This window comes from Vidua chalybeata, chromosome 4, assembly GCF_026979565.1.
Source record: "Vidua chalybeata isolate OUT-0048 chromosome 4, bVidCha1 merged haplotype, whole genome shotgun sequence".
Classification (NCBI taxonomy): domain Eukaryota; kingdom Metazoa; phylum Chordata; class Aves; order Passeriformes; family Viduidae; genus Vidua; species Vidua chalybeata.
In genome coordinates, this window is record NC_071533.1 from 16,356,993 (window position 1) to 16,372,998 (window position 16,006).

General features: G+C 39.9%; 1 long non-coding RNA gene across 1 annotated transcript in view; it reads left to right on the top strand.

The window, feature by feature from the left end:
* Positions 1 to 15,357, top strand: part of LOC128787275 (uncharacterized) — a 33,981-nt gene extending 18,624 nt beyond the window's left edge. Inside the window, exons 3-4 of the long non-coding RNA XR_008430643.1 lie at positions 13,933 to 14,105; positions 14,862 to 15,357. This is a non-coding gene — a long non-coding RNA (uncharacterized LOC128787275). The remainder of the gene's footprint in view (positions 1 to 13,932; positions 14,106 to 14,861) is intronic.
* Positions 15,358 to 16,006: the final 649 nt, after the last annotated feature.

The following is a 16,006-nucleotide window of genomic DNA, read 5'->3' on the forward strand; positions in this document are numbered from 1 at the left end:
GCACTCGCGTCCTCGCTCCCTCCCTGTAACCCCTTCACGGGTCAAGTCCCTGTTGGAGCCCTCACGCTCTCTCTTCCCTCCCCGCGCCTCCTGTGGGGCTCGGTCCTAGCGGGGCCTAGGACGTCCCTCCCTTCACCCCACGACCTTTTCCGGGGGAACCCTCTTGTTCGACCCCGAAGGGAGACGCCTCTTGCGCTTCACCGGGCCCTGTTCGGGCCTCCACCCGCTTCCCCCCGTTCCCGGCCGGCCCCCTCACGGGAGTCCGAAACCGCGGTACTAGGGGGTCCCCAATCGCTTCGGGCGTCCGAGCTGCCGGCCCCCGTCTCACTCACACTCGCACGCCTCCCGTGTCCCGCCGCCGGAGGGGCTTACCGCTCCGACGCTCCGTGTTCTCGCCGTCTCCTCCCTTAAGGAGATCTCGTCGTCCGGGTGTGGCCAGCAAGTCCCCCGAAGTCCGGAGTGGATGGCCAGTCCTCTTCGTCCCTCGTGGGCGTGGCGAATCCCGGACGAGCCCCCAGTTGAAATAAATGGGCCTAGGAGACCTTGTGCTCCAACCAAACAGGCCTTTATTAAGAGATTTCAGCTTAAGGGGTAGGGGGCTCGGGGTTCGCGACGCCACCGCTGCTCCCTTGAGCCGGCGAACGGAGGAAGGGCCTCGATCCTGTCGGATACCGGCAGGGTCGGAAGTCTCCACCTTCTTCGGAACACGTCCGAGACTCCTCGATCGGCTCGCAGTCTTAGGAGGTGATCCTCTTGAGGCTTCTTCTAAGTTGCAGTGACCAGTCCGGAATGTTTTTATGCACTCTTCTTGTTACTAGGGACTGTCCCCGACCCATAGACACTGGTAATTTGTAGTTCTGGGCTCGCTTTCTAGGGATAATCCAGATTTTAGTGATTCTGGAGATATGATAATTAATATGCACTCTCCGCGAGGCATCTTGGGAACCCGGAAACCTTCTCGGGGAGCAGCGGCAGGAATACCCGACGCGAGGGAGAGGGTTTACAAGGATCTGGGTTTCAGAATACAGAAAGATAAAACAGGTAAATCATAACTTCAACAACAACTCATCAACTCTTAGCATTATATAGAAAACAGATAAGTATACAGTATTGAGAACAGCCTTGCATAACTGCTTTAACAAACCCTATCCATGACAGAAGGGTTTTTGTTTCACTATGGGGGCCCACGTAATTAGACAGACACCCTCAGAACAGTACCTTAATAGCAAGTTAAATTATGCTTTTAATAAAGTAAAGCATACATGTGATTTTTTGCTCTGCCTAATACGATCTGCACATGTAGCTTAACAAGTGATTCTCCTAAGAATGGGGGCAACATCCTGGCCAAGCACACCAGAGGGGAGCTGAGGAACGCTCATGCTAATAAGAAAGGCCTGTAAAATGGTCTGTGCATTAGTCATGATGATTGCAATTACTGTTGTATTGACCAGCAGCCACAGAGCCACAGAATCAATTATTCCTTTAAAAATACAAAAAGCTCTTTCCTGCTTCAGTTTGTTCAGCAGTCAACAAGTTGAGCGTTTTTTCCTGGGAAATGATTTTGATATGATGACCAAGTTAGAGACTGATTAATGTTTACTGGGGATTAATGTTTAGCTGGGGGTGGGTGAGTTGAAATGACTTTGCTGACAGTTCAGTGTTTTATCTTGTAGTTGTGATGCTCGGTGAAGAAACACAGAGCAATGGAAAACATCATTATTGCAGATGTTAAGGACATTATTAGTGGGAGAGGAGTTAATGACCTGCAAGTTTGAGTTACCTGCAGATAGGAAAATGAGCCACTTGCTAATTGTGGTGGGATTAGTTCAGTTCATTAACGAAAAGAACTCTTTATTAATAACGAGGTCTGCGTAGGCCAGTGCTGAAAGCCTGAGAAATCAGCCACATAGAATGGGTGCAGTTAAAAAACATCAGTGCCACCATTGCTGAGAGCGCACCAAACTGCCTGAGTCTTAATTTACAAGGACAGCTCTGTGTGTGCATGAATTATTTCTGCTGATCTCTGAGTCTGAATTGTTTAATTACCATGGTCAGTGGGGATTTATCAGATTTGCAGTATTAAAGGACTTAAATTTCTTCATGAGTATTCTTTGATAGAAATCCCTCAGCCTTGTCCTCAGAGAGATACCCCAGGAACATTTGTCTGGATTTTAAAATAATTTAAATTTCGTTTTTATAATCAGGAGGGCAAGCAGGGGACTTAGAAACTTTCCAGATTAATAAAATATTTCTTATGTTGCTGCAGATGATTTCTTTATTGCTAGAACCCTGGGATCTTATTTGGACCTATATGAACATGATTTGAGAGACACTATTAGAAAACAAGCTATTAAATTAGGGGAATAGCAAGTGCAGAAAAATTAAAGAAATGGGTAAGGGCTTTGTCTGATTTTTAGGTAACTAGCTGGCTGTGTAGCAGAATATACAGGAAAGAATAATTAAAATGCCCTGTATTGTGGGAAAGCAGATGAGGGATGGAACGTTCAATGTTGTTAAAATAGAATATAAGCTGTAAGTGTGCCCAGTGGAGAATTTTCCAACCAGGAATAGAGAATGCTGTATGGATACAAGTCAAGTGGAAATAAAGGAACTAAGAGTAGTTAGAAGGGGCCCAGGGGTCCCTCTGTTATTAAGATATTCATAATCCCTATCAAAGTCAGTACACAGAACCTCCTCTTGGATAATAAAATACAGCTTCAAAGCCAACCAACACAAGCCCTCATGTTGGATCTCATCAGAGGGACATGTGAAAACAGATGTTCTGTGGCTGAATTAATCCTTAGAGTGTTAATTACTTCATTCTCTTTTTACTTCTTTATTGATCTATCTTGTGCTTTAGTTGTTCTATTTACCTTGCAGTTTTCACTCCTGGATCCACTGTTTTCACAGAGTACTTGTACTTCTTTTATTTGCACACAGGAATTAGATTTTAACAGAGCCCAGGAATATGGTCCATGAAGCTGTACATAAGCTATGACATAAAAATTAAGCAGAAGAAAGTGATGGCATGTGTTCTTTCCTTTTTTTATTTTGTCCCTACCAGCTCAGAAAAGTATCCTTGCAATTTCTAGTCGCGGGGGAGGGGGGGGAGAAGAATGTTTTATGATTAGATTTCCTAAATCCTGGCTTAATTTACACAATCTGAGAATTCCTCTAAAACCATTAGATTTGCATTACCAAATATGTGCAGATAAACTATTTTACAGCTATTTAAATGTGAGGCTTTAGAAACCCTTTAGTATCAGTTTCTGGCAAGGTTTTGATCTTTTTCTTCTTTGATTATGAAAGAAATAATTGGTGTAATATTGTGGTTATTAATGTATATTGCTTCATATATCAAATCAATGATGGAATCATCCAGTGGAAATAAGGTCTGGTAGATGAATGTTGATTAAAACATTTATGGATCAGAATGGTTTGAGAGACTGTACTGCAGTGGGATACACCTTGTCTTTATTTTTATGGCTATTTTTAACTGAAAATCCAACCTAAATTGTAATTCAGAAACTTACTTTTTAAATTTACTAAATCTTATATTTATTAAGAAAAATATGCTTCTTTTGCATGGCTGTGGAAAGTACTGAATTCATTCTAGATGAACCTTTAGTGAAGATGGAGAAATGAGGATTCTGGAGGCTGGTCTGCAGTTTAGCTTAGCTGTTGCTTGGAAGTTCCTGATGAAGGAACCAAACAACGCATTTTTGCTGAAGCAGGTCCAGGAATGATCTTTCTTCAGCAGGGGAGGTGGGGGCAGAGCTCTGGCCCAAACCAGGCCAGTGTCCATTCCCTCTGCCTAACACACCAGAAATGCAGTTAACCCAGCTGAGGGCAGCCCTCTGTGCCTGCCATTTCAGAAGACAGGGAATAAAAACCTCTCTATTCCTTGGCCTGTTAAACAAACATATGCAGAGTTCAGGAAAAAGAGGCTGGAATTTCCTTCCCAGCCCAGCCAATAGTTAGTACCTTGTCACACAAGGATTGGGATTGCCTGCAACTGTCTGTAACCCACTGGAGCACTAGCTGGTGTTTTCCTTCCCTAAATGTCTGCTTCTTTTGGAAGTGTTGCTGAGAGTTGGTAGTAATTGCCTGAAGACAGAAAACACTGTGGAAAGCAAACATTCATTTACATTTGCATTCGTTCTTGTAGTTCACCTCTTGAAATATCCCAGTCCTCTCCCAGTTGGTTCTTCCTCTGCCAGTCTCTTGCAGGTCTGCCCTAATCAATTTATTCTTCATCTCTGTTATCTCTTCTGTTTTGACAACGATATGCCCACAACCTGATGTAGCATAAGTGAAGTAGAAAAAAGCTCAGGCAGATATGGAAAATCAAATTCTGTTCCTGACATATGGGCAGAAGTGAGTTCAGTTATCATCATGAGCAGCCACAATTAATAGCTTCTGTTCTGTTACTGATACAAATGCCCTTGGCTCATGACCAGAGCTCTGAGCAAGGGCTCCTTACCTTTTGGTGATTCAGTGGGTTTGAATGCCTTGTTGTATGTGTGTGAAGGGTTTATTCTGCTTTTCCCTTTGGTTATAAATTAATTTCCTGCAGCTGCCATTGTATGAAATCTATTGGTATCTTTTCTAGGTGGGCTTTTAGATCTTCCATTTGTGTCTTCTCCCTGCCCCCTTTCCCCCTTGTTCTGCTGTTAAATCTGCAGAAATGTTTCCCTCTCTGTGGTGACTCAGGGACACCAGCGGAGCTGTGACAGTTCCATATCTCACCTGCTTTGGCAGTGGTTTCTGCAGAGATCCAAGGGAGTCGCTTGGGGCAGACGAGCATTTTTTACACCCTCTGGCAGTGCTGCAGAGCTGAATTGCTCCTTTGAGGTGAAGGTTGTCCCAGCAGTCAGACGTGTCACAGCTACCTGCACTAAGTGGGAGTTGATCTGCAACACCAGTGTCAATGCAGGCCAGTTCCTGCACTCTCTGGATAGAATGGAGTTAGGGCTGTCAGCATCCTCTTCATCTCCACTGTCCCTGGGGGATCTGCACAAAAAATGGTGCAGTGGGAGATGAATACAGAAACAAGTGCCTGTGCTGTCAGCAAGTTAGAGGTGAGTAGATCCCATTAACTCCAGGGAGATGCAGTGTTTTTCCTTCATCTGTAAGAAATGTAAAATGCCAGGAAACTTGCTTTTCAACAGTAGCAAAATATTTGTAGGAGCTTTTTGTTCTTTCTGGAAATGAAGAATGCTTAGTGGCATTAGTTAATCATGGTACTAAAGGGAATCTTGCAATTACTTGAGGACTGTCAGGTGAGGTGATGAGATCTGGCTGGACATGGCAGAAACACAGGTGGAATGATGTACAAATTTGGAGGACAATGCAGAATTTAACCTGGAATGGCAAGGAGAGAGTCAAAAAGAGGTGATGTACTTCCAGTAAAAAGATACCCAACTAGAAGAAAAGCTAACTGTAGAGAAAAGAAAATATATGTAAGTACATTTCTAAAATTTTCAGAGCTTCTTCATTTTGTGAATATCCATTGTGCTTTCCATGTTCAGGAGAGAAAGTTCTGGAAAACAAAGTGCACAGTCCCCTGAGTGACAGTGCTGCTAAGCCCTCATGACAGCCTGGATTGTGCAAGTGAGAAGTGAAGGCTGCAGCACTACAACTTTCCCATTTCCTCTGAGGAGACTGATCATGCCACCTGACATGCCAAAGATGAACCAATAACTTGTGTGAGGGGTTACACAGTGCCATAATGTACAGCAAACCTCTTACAGCATTGGGATCATTCCTGCTAGGAGCCCCAGAGGAGAGCAGGGTTTGTCACATGGCACACACTGAACCTTTTGGCCACGTGGAAAATGCTTTTACTCCAAAACAGCACCTTCCATCTCCAGTACAGGGAGCTGTGGCAACACAGGACTTGGTGACATGCATAGAAGAGACTTCATCTGCTTTATGAGCTGTATAAAAATATGATTAAATGTGCTGTCCACTAAATGGGAGCAGCATCAGGATTCCAGCCAAAGAGTAATAGGATTCATCTCAAGAACATAAAATGTGGTATTTTAGTAAAATGTGAATCTTCCCTCTCAAACAATTGCAACAGGTGTGCAGCTTTTGCTTGTTTCCATCATATCTGATTAGGCTCCTCTGGCAGACATTTGATTTATTCCTATATATCTAAAATAAATTAATGTATTTATTTCTGCTGGTTAGATCATGTACAAATCAATTGGCATGGCATGCTTTCCAGGAACTGCTTTAGCAGGCATATCACTGACTTCAGTATTTTATCAGGATTCTTGACTTCTGTAAGTGAAAAGAGCAAGGGGGAAACTGGGAAATACAAAAACTGCAGCAGAGAGGTAGAAAACTCTGAGATAAAATGGAAGTTAATTTCCTATTAAATGTGACCAGGTATTTAAAATATTAATTGCCATCTATTGTTGTTTCAGTCTTGGGTGCCCATGGAAAATGATGAATGAGAGCATGAATGATAAAAGGGTTTGTGAGAGAAATTAGATGGAAGTGATTTCTTGCTTCATTTTTCCACAAAATGTGTCTGGGGAAAGTCCAAGAATTCAGAGAAGACTTTGACCCGCCGAGGGAATGGGAATCAGCTTGGAGAATTCAGAAAAATCCAAAGACTTGGCATAAAAAGCTACTTCATAGTTGGTATGACAAAGCTAAAAAGACCAATGCCTTGCTGAATCTCATTTCTTAGAACATAGATTCCAGTTTTAATAAACAGATTTTTTTAAATATAAAGCAACAGTGCTGCTAATCTGGTCATTACTGGAATTGAATGAATTAAGATACAATTAATAGTGTTATTTCCTGTAGTGATAAATTACCTGAAGTAGTTTGGTTTTATCTTTATTACAAGTCTGTCCCTTTTTAGGGAAAAAGTTGTTCTCCTTTTTTGTTTTTCCTAAAATTGTGAGTTGATAATAAGTAGTATTGACAATATTTAATGATACTGTCAAGTGCTGCTGCTTCACTTAGAAGGAAGACCTGATAATTAATTTTAATGTGCACTATGAAGTTTTGTTTATGTTTAGCTGTATCCAGGTTATTCCTAAATATGTCAAAATTTCATTTAAACAAGGAATTATAAATGAGGGAGTATGTTCACTTTTGCTATTCAGTAAATTTCTTGCAAAGAAACAAATACGTGTATGACAAGTTGGGCTGCAAAAGCATTACCAGGAAGTAGTCCTAGGCCAGCTTTTCCTTCTTAATTTAAAATCAGATTCATTGGGTCTGTCTTGCTGGAATGCCTTTTTCAGATAGGGTGTGTGATCACACTTCTTAAGCTTGGGACAGAAATTCTCTTGTTATATGTAAGATTTATTGAAATAGTCTACATTAAAAATAGAATTTCAGCCTAACCCAGGGCAGCAAACTAGAGAAAGCCAAGCTGATGGTTTGCATTCATAGGTAACTTTCTCTGGGTGTACATACACTCCTCTTATCCATGTAAAGAGGGGAAAATAGATGTTCCTGCTCAGTTCAGAACCATGTGAGACCTTTTAAGCCATGGCCAGCCATAAAGCATATCTCCTGCAGTGTTCCCTGCAAAGCTGCAGAGAATGGACTGGAGAAACACTCAGTCAGCGTGGCTGTTGGAAGAGGTTGCTAAAGCAGACAACAGTGTAGCCACTGGGATCAATTTTTACAATGATATTCATTAAGTCATTAACAAGATAAATGAACTCTAATAAAAAATGCAGGCTCCTATGCCACATTTTACTCATCTCACTGTAGCTTAAAATTATATGTAATGATTTTATTAGACATATTACTTAATTTTTCTCAAACTGGCCATTTTATTTAGGTTAAAACTTATTAAACAGATCTTTTTCCCACACTGAAATAGGATTTCTTTTTTTAAAAATGACTTTGTATAGTGAAGCACCTTCCTAAGGTAAATAGGTTTGTGATCAATGGGCTCAAGGCTGCTCTGCTGCAGCAGCACGAGGCTCAGATGAGCTCTGCCAGTGGGACGGTGCAGAACTGCTCTGCCTTGGAAAAGCACTGGGAGTGTGAGGGGCGTCACATCCCAGCCATGCATCACCTGGGGAAGGTGATTTCTTTGGTGACTTTTACATTGGGGAGCCCTGATAAAGCTCTGTTCAGTGCTCCTGCTGAGCTGTCCCAGGACACTCAGAGAAACACAGCTCAGTGAGCTGAAGGGCAAACCCGTGTGAGGAGCCCCTCAGCACAGCTTGTCTGGGTCACAGGGTGCCTCTGGCACAGCCACATTTCCTGCTCTTGGGAACACTTGTGAGGTTTCTCAATTAATGAATGGGAAGTGGCTCAAGAGAAGTCCAACCCAGAATACACAAACAAGTGTTCTTTGCCAGTGATCCAGAGTGAAAGAGGCTTGATAACCATGTTCTTGCATCTGTGTCATCTCTGACCTTCTTACTTCTCATCTAATCAGTTTTAGTGAGAGATTTGTCTGGTCTAAATAATTCCAGCTTTGTGCAGCATCTGAGAAGCTGCTGGTCTTCCATATCCTACTGCTTAGTGCTCTTCCACAGAAAATTTTTCCTCGGGATTTACTGTAGTCCTACTCCTTTCACAAACCTTTGTAGTCTGCTCTCTCTGAAGACTGTCATTCTTCTAAAATAAACCCTAAGGAAATTAAAGAAATCCAGGTAGGAGTAAGAAAAGTGTTGTGGATATAGTGGCCAGTCTTTCCAAATGCAGTTTCCAATCAGTCAGTGTGCTGAGAGTTTGTGATGCATCCTTTTGTGCTCCACTGATTCTTCTGAGCAAACTTGATGGAAAGAAAGTGGCCTGTGTCAAAACACAGTTGGTTACCATTTATTTTTCCTTTTGTGCAAGTTTTACTTAAAAACTACCTTGAATCTTTCATAGAGCTGTGTTCTGGAGTTCCATACAGATTCAAGACAGGGTACTTCTGTGATTTAAAAGTTGATTTAAAAGGCATTCAGACTGTTGCAACATGCAGGAGTAGTACTTGGTTTTGATTCATTCAAGTCCTAGTTCCTGGATTGATTGGTTTAATAACCTTTGTTAATAAAGCAAACTGTGAATGCATTTATTCCTCTGGACTCGTGGGGTAGAGAAGAGGATGTTTCAGTCTCTCAATAGCTTGTTAGCTTTGACTTCACAGAGCATGTTGGAGTGCTGTGCTCTGCAATTATTACTTTATGCACACACCTCTTGCTTGAAAAGACACCTCTGTTATATTTGAAAATGCATATATTTACAGGATAGAAGTGACCTTTCAAATTTAGCTCTCAAGCTGGGTATTTATTTGAATGATCCATTTGGAGCAGTTCTTTTGCACTTCCAGTGTTTGTGGGGTTGCCTCAGGACCACAAACCAAGGGGTTTGTGGTCCTGAGGCAATAGTACTTCAGGAAAGCAGTATTACCAGAAGAAGATGATGAATAGCACACTTCAACAAGGTTCCCAGTTATGAGTCAAGTTAAATGTTTGTTTCTTAATAAAATCTCACCAGAAAAAAGCATTTTCATTGTATACTTAGATTCTCCATCCTATTCCATTCAACTGTTTTCCCTTCTGAGAGGAGAGGCTTGCAGCAATGATTTAAATATTATGATAAGCCATCTGGGAAGCTGCTGACTTGTACCAAGTTTTAGTTTACTCTGTTCTTCTCAGAAAACATCTAGAAAAGCTTTTCTTTTATGGATTCTGGGAAGGCCTTTGAGAGGTGATGAATGTGGGCAGTGGCCTTCAGACTAGAACTGACTTGGGATCTTAAACCTCATTCATATTCAGCAGAGCATATGCTTCCAAATGTGATGAGAAAATTCCAAATGAGAAAATCTTCTGTCTGCCTGAAGTTTGGACATGACAGAGACGTGTATTCCATCTTACTGAGAAACTCCAAACCAAGTTTCTCATTTAGGAACCTAAAAAGCATTAGGTGGCATTTGTTAAGTGTAAAGGGAAGGCTGTTTCTCAGTTTCTGGGGTTCATACTTGTACATACTTGTATGTAGTGTTCATACACTGTATAATACATACTTGTATTATATAGTGTTCATATTTCTTGTGTATTAGGGGATCCAGGAAGACAGAAGAAAATCCTATGAAATTCGTGAATGAATGTGCTCCTTTATAACTTTACTATGCAGAAATCTATTAAATTATATTAAATGCTCTAATTACAAGATTGAGGAAAATTGACTTGATGTTGTACCGAGCAGCAATGAAGGCAACATGTAGACAAGGTAACACAGATGTGGTTGATCCCATGTATTTAGGAAGAAAAAGTTCTGTTATTTACAAACAAAATTGTTCTCCACTGGTGCTAAGGTTTGGGAACAGAAATCATTAAGACCCTTCTGTCATTTAGAGAAAGAGAATTTAAGTTTAACTTTCTTGGTATCCTCTGGAAAGCCTTTGGAGAATTCAGATACAAGCTAAAATGTGAGAATTCCAAATGCAGAAAGAAAGAAGTAAACAGAAAGGGACAAAGCAAAATGAAATCTCAGGTTGAAAATCCTATGTATTGAAAAGTTTTGTTGTAAAAAAAAAATTCCTATGTATCCTTGTTCTTTTTCATTTCCACTGTGAAAAAAGCTGAGTATACAGGGGCACATGGGAACAGCAGGGTAATGCCACCAGCCTTGGAAGGATGGCTGTTTTCTTGTAATTTATTTACCAAAAAGGTCAGCTCCAGACATGACATCTGTTTTCACTGTGATCCCCAGTTCACCACATAATTCTGTATGCTGCTGAAATGTTCAGGGAAAAAAAATGAGATGAATTAGCTGTTTCAGTGGACTTCCAAAAATATTCTGAAATACTGTTGCCATTATGGGCACATAGCACTGTTCTGGATGAGATTCAGGGAGAAGCTTGGGAAGAGATACCATGAGGTGACAAAATAGCTGTCTGAAAGGAGAACCATGATGGGACAGGATGTATATTTATTAAGTTGGAGAATAAATCCTTCAGGAAGAGAGGGATACAAAGTTAGTTTATAGCCTAGAATGTGTTAGTTAATATTTATAATGTGCATTCATCTTTCTCTGTTTCTTGGCTGTGCACTGGGTCTTGGCTGGTCTTGTATCAAGCACAAATAATGACATTAAACAAAGTGATTGACATCTGTTTGAGACAATTGGGAGGTTATTTCCAGCTTTTACAGTGCTGCTTTTTGTGCAGCACACAAGCACTGCATATGGATGCTTGGCTAACAACACAGAGGTGTTTTATTGATCTCCTCCCGTTCCACGTCACTAAATCTGCCAATTTTCAGCCAGGCACAGCACCAAGATAATAAAGTCAGCATCTACTGCAGCTGTCTGAACTAGCTGGATCTGGTGAAATCAAAGAAATTCTAAAACTTATGATGAAGGGAAGAAGAAGGGAGAAGAAATCCCAGAACCATGTGAGAGGTTCTGAGGTAGTGGGGATAAAGAGATTTAAAGCTAATTGGATGCCTAAAAACAGGAGCTGTCATTTAAAATGGCAAATGTGAATTGTACTCTGAAATTAAAACCCAGATTTTGATGAGAGTTGTATGTTCTAAGCCATATATATATTTATCTATATATCCTTGAAAGTGCTCCAAATTAAACCAACAGATTTTATGCAGTGCAAAAATTAACGGAGAATTATTGAGTAGAATGGTGAGAAATAGAGGACTTTTGTCTGTATACATTTTCAACACTTGTATCTACTGGAAAAAATTATTTCTATATAAAAATGTCACTTCTTGGTAAATATTGAAAAAGCATTAATGCCTGAGCTGGCTGGAAACACAAAAAATTGTGATTAATATCTGATTAATTATTAAATAACAACTTTAGTAATACATTTTCCCTGTAGACATAGTCATAGTTGGTATAACACATATTAAGATAATTCAGAAAAAGCATATCTATGTACAAGAAATATACATATTATCCAAATGGATTCAATGAAACCCGTATCAACAGGAAATAGCTGATATTAGCAGTTTGAGGGCTTAATTTATTCCCACTTGGATTTTGGCAATATTCATTTATTCTGTAGAAAATATCCTAAGTGTACAGTAATTTAACATTAGGTTGCAATGCACAAAAGGGAATGAAACCAATTAAGTGAGCAAAAGAATGAAACAAAAGGCAAGGAGGAACACTTTACTCAGGAAGTGGCCTCGTTCTGGTACCTCATGATCAACTCCTAGATCTTGTATTTATATTTTTGTTAACAATCCAGTGAAAAAGCAAAAGGAATGTTAATTAAATTATTGATTAAATCCAGAGTTCATACTGTATTGTGAAGCACTGAGATAATGCCATGAAGGGAAATAAATCCATTAAATGGGGCTCAATAAAATGAACAATGGTGAAATGAAATGCATTATAATCCCTTATTATAACTACATCATGGAAACCACTTACGTAAATGTGCCTTGTGTATCTGATTAGCTGATAACAGAACAGTCCCTGCGAAACATTTTTACCCCCTTTTAAACAAGGTGTGCCAAAGACATGGAGATACAAAGTTATCAGCCTTTTTTGGAGTACTGGAGGAGGAATTTCTTCAGTAGTGTGCATGTTTTGATAAGAATAAGCCAAATTTACTCTAAAATTTCTGTTCTGATAAAGCCTCTCTTAGAATAATGTAGGATATTCAACATCCAATTCAATACTTCCAAGATTAAAATATTCAATTCCTGTAAATGAGATAAAAATATAAATGAGAAATTTAAGATCTTGTCCATGTTAATGAGGAGTAGAACTTTGACATGGATGGTCTGTGCAGACTACAGATTTACTTTCATGACTGTCAGAACACTTACATTTCAGGAAAAACAGGACAAACTTGTCCTTGTTTGTTGAGGCTGATTTGTTTTGCCTTTCTTTTGTTTTCAAGAGGTGCTGCTGCTCTGTGCTGGTTCCCAGTGACCCATTCCTCCTGGCTGCTAAAATCCATGGATACAAGATATGGCTTGTGGCCATGTTTATGTGCTGTCTCCACCTTCTGTGTTCTTGAGTTGGAGGATTACAAGTTCATAGCAGCCTCTATCAGGAATACTGCAAATCCTTTGGCTTCATGTAACTCTTGTTCATTTTGAGAGAGAACATTTGTCAGGCACTTACACCAACAGGCTGCCTTAACTGCATTTTTTTATCAACTACACAGTTCATAGGTTGTAATGGTTTCCAGACAGGTGCAGATTTTTTTGAGATATGTGTAATCTGCATTTTTTTAAATATGTTGTGTAAATACTCAATTTGCTATTTAGTTAATAATGCTAAAATAGGTGCATAAATAGAGGTGCTGGTTTAGTATAATTAGCACAGCTGTTCATGGCTTTGTTTCAGATACCAGTGGTGTTTATTTCATGGCAAAGATAGGACAAAATGGAGCTGGGATTAGCTTGAGGATTCCAACCGAAGGAACTGCCTGAACAGCAGTTTCTTGGCAGAAGTCATGCAAGAAGGAGGAATTCTTAAATAAACAAAGCAGCCCATTGCAGCATCCAAAAGTGCTTCTTACTACAAGCTTAACAGATGAGACTTGTCTGTTTGCAATACTGTGCAGGAAAAAGGCACCTTTCAGGCAGCCCAGTCTCCAATAATTAGTACCTGAGCTCCATAAACACCTCATTTTATCAGTGCTTCTGTCACCATCCATGTGTGAAGTCATGAGCTCCTCTGGGTGTAGGCCATAAATAAACGGGTAACATTAACTGAATAGGATGTAAATCAGGGCCCCATAAAGCTCATCAGTGAGCAGGGATCAGTAGGAAGGAAACAGCAAAATTTAAGCTATTTTTTGCTCTGATAAATAAATTGATTTCTCTGTTGATTTCAGTTATGTTCATCATTTACAGGCCCATAAATATATCCTGGAGATACATCCTATGTATAATAAACAGAAATATTTACAGTTAATAGTTGGGAATTAGAATAGCTCTAGTTTTTAATCTGTATTTCTCTTTCACACTTGTCCAGGTACCTGGAATTTTCACCATTCCAGTCAATGCAACAAGGCATTTTGTCTTGGAGAAAAGAGGCAATTATTTCTATTGGGAAAGCTCCCAGATGAGCACATCCTCTTGCTCCCAAAGGCTAAGATGGTCACCACTGTCAGTGATCCATGAATTCAGACACACTCCTGGAACCAGGTACAGTGATGTAATCTTCTGTTGCCACCATTCCTGTGGATTTCCCCTCTGTTACACCATCAAAGAGTTCAATGTGCACCTCTGCTGCATCTGGAACAGCCACATGGGTTGAACACATTCAGCAAGGTTGTGGCCCTGCTGTGACCCTCCAACAACAGACTGGGATGTAAAAACAATTCTCCCGCAGCACCAGGCTGTGCCTGAGGATCCAGCAGTCCTGAAACCTTTCCTGGGCACTGGGAAAAGAAAAAACTTGTTAGCCATGTTAACGGAACAGCTGAAAGAACCGGCATTTTGTCAAGGCTTATTTTCTTCCTCCGTCTGTCTCTTCCCTTTTCTATCTACCTGTTTTGGGTTTTCTTCATTTTGAATTAAAGTTCTGACTGTTATGGAGTTTTCTGAAAGCCTGGAGAAAACATACGTGTTGATTAAAGTTAAGGAAACTCTTGAAAATAAAAGTTTTGAAAGTAGAAGTTGGTTTTTGGTCAGTGTTTAAATAAATGCAGAAGAAAAAAAAAAAAAAAAAGAAGGCAAAAAAACAATCCTGAAATACAAATACAGTGTTTTAAGGGCAATTTTGATTTATTTAAGGAAATTCTTCAGACTTAGTGATTTCTTTTGCAAACATGAAAAAACAATTTTTCTGTTTAGAATAATTATATAAAAAGGTATATTTAAAGCACTGTTACATAGTACTTTTAAGACATGAAGAGTTTTAAAACTCATTTATTGAAACAGCCTGTACTTTTTTTTCAGGACCTGACCTAAACTTAATTACAGTCAAAGGTGGAACTCCAGCAGTTGATAAAATATGCTAATCTACTATCTTCAGTTAAGATGAGTATTGGAAAGAAGATTTCAGACCAAAAAAAAAAAGACCAAATTTCAGCTAAGAAGAAATTTTGGAACTTTGTGTTTCAGAAGTGCCTGTGATTCAGCACTTTATTATGGCTGGCAACATTGGCACAGCTTAGGGGTATCAGCCCCTTTTTAAATGCATATTCCCTTCACAGTGGATTCTGAAAGCCTGTCAGATAAATCAACCCTTTTCGCAGCATTTACATCCGTACTCAGCCTTCAGTGTTGCTGCAATCTCTGTGGGACTTAAACGAATCCTTAAATGCTGCCCTTAGAGACATTTTCCTGAGGAACTAATTTTCTGGAACACGGCCTCTAAATGTATGGAAAACCAGCAAAGCTTCTTTGTCTTCCCATTTCCTGAACTTCAGATCAATTATAAAAACACTGATTTTCAAAAGTTCTTCCAAAGGAGCTCTTTTCTTGTCACTGTGTGTCACTCTGTCAGTCACATTTCAAGCCACAGATTTGAAATCCAACCTGCAGAAGCAGCTACCTTTGTCATAAATTTAACTTAAATTTATGTTATAAATTTAAACATAAATTTATAACATAAATTTAAGCTTCTCTGTGGGACTTTCAATTAGGATTTTTTTTTTTAAGGAAAAAAAAAAAGAACACTGAAAGTGTCAGTCCAAACACAGTGAGCAAATGCTAGTGTATGGGAGGCCTACACATACTGCCTTCTAATTCAGACTCCAGGATGATCAGGAACATAAAATGCCAAATATTGAAGGAAAATGTTATATATGCAATTCATGCAGTTGGGGGTGCATGTAATAAACTGTAGTTATAAATGTTATACACTGTAGCCATAAAATGTTTTAGAGTTACTGTAAAAACCAAGGCGAAAGGAATTCACAGATTAAGTTGCCAGGCACCTAATCAACATTCAAAAAGCCCTAGCCAGCAATAACAAGTGGGCCATCAAGTCACACCCAAGCTAAACCCAGACAGATGGTGTCAAAGCCAAGACCCAGACCCACCCCCAGGAGCAGAGACAAAGAGAATGAAGTCCCAGAGAGCTATTGTCCCCTTACCAG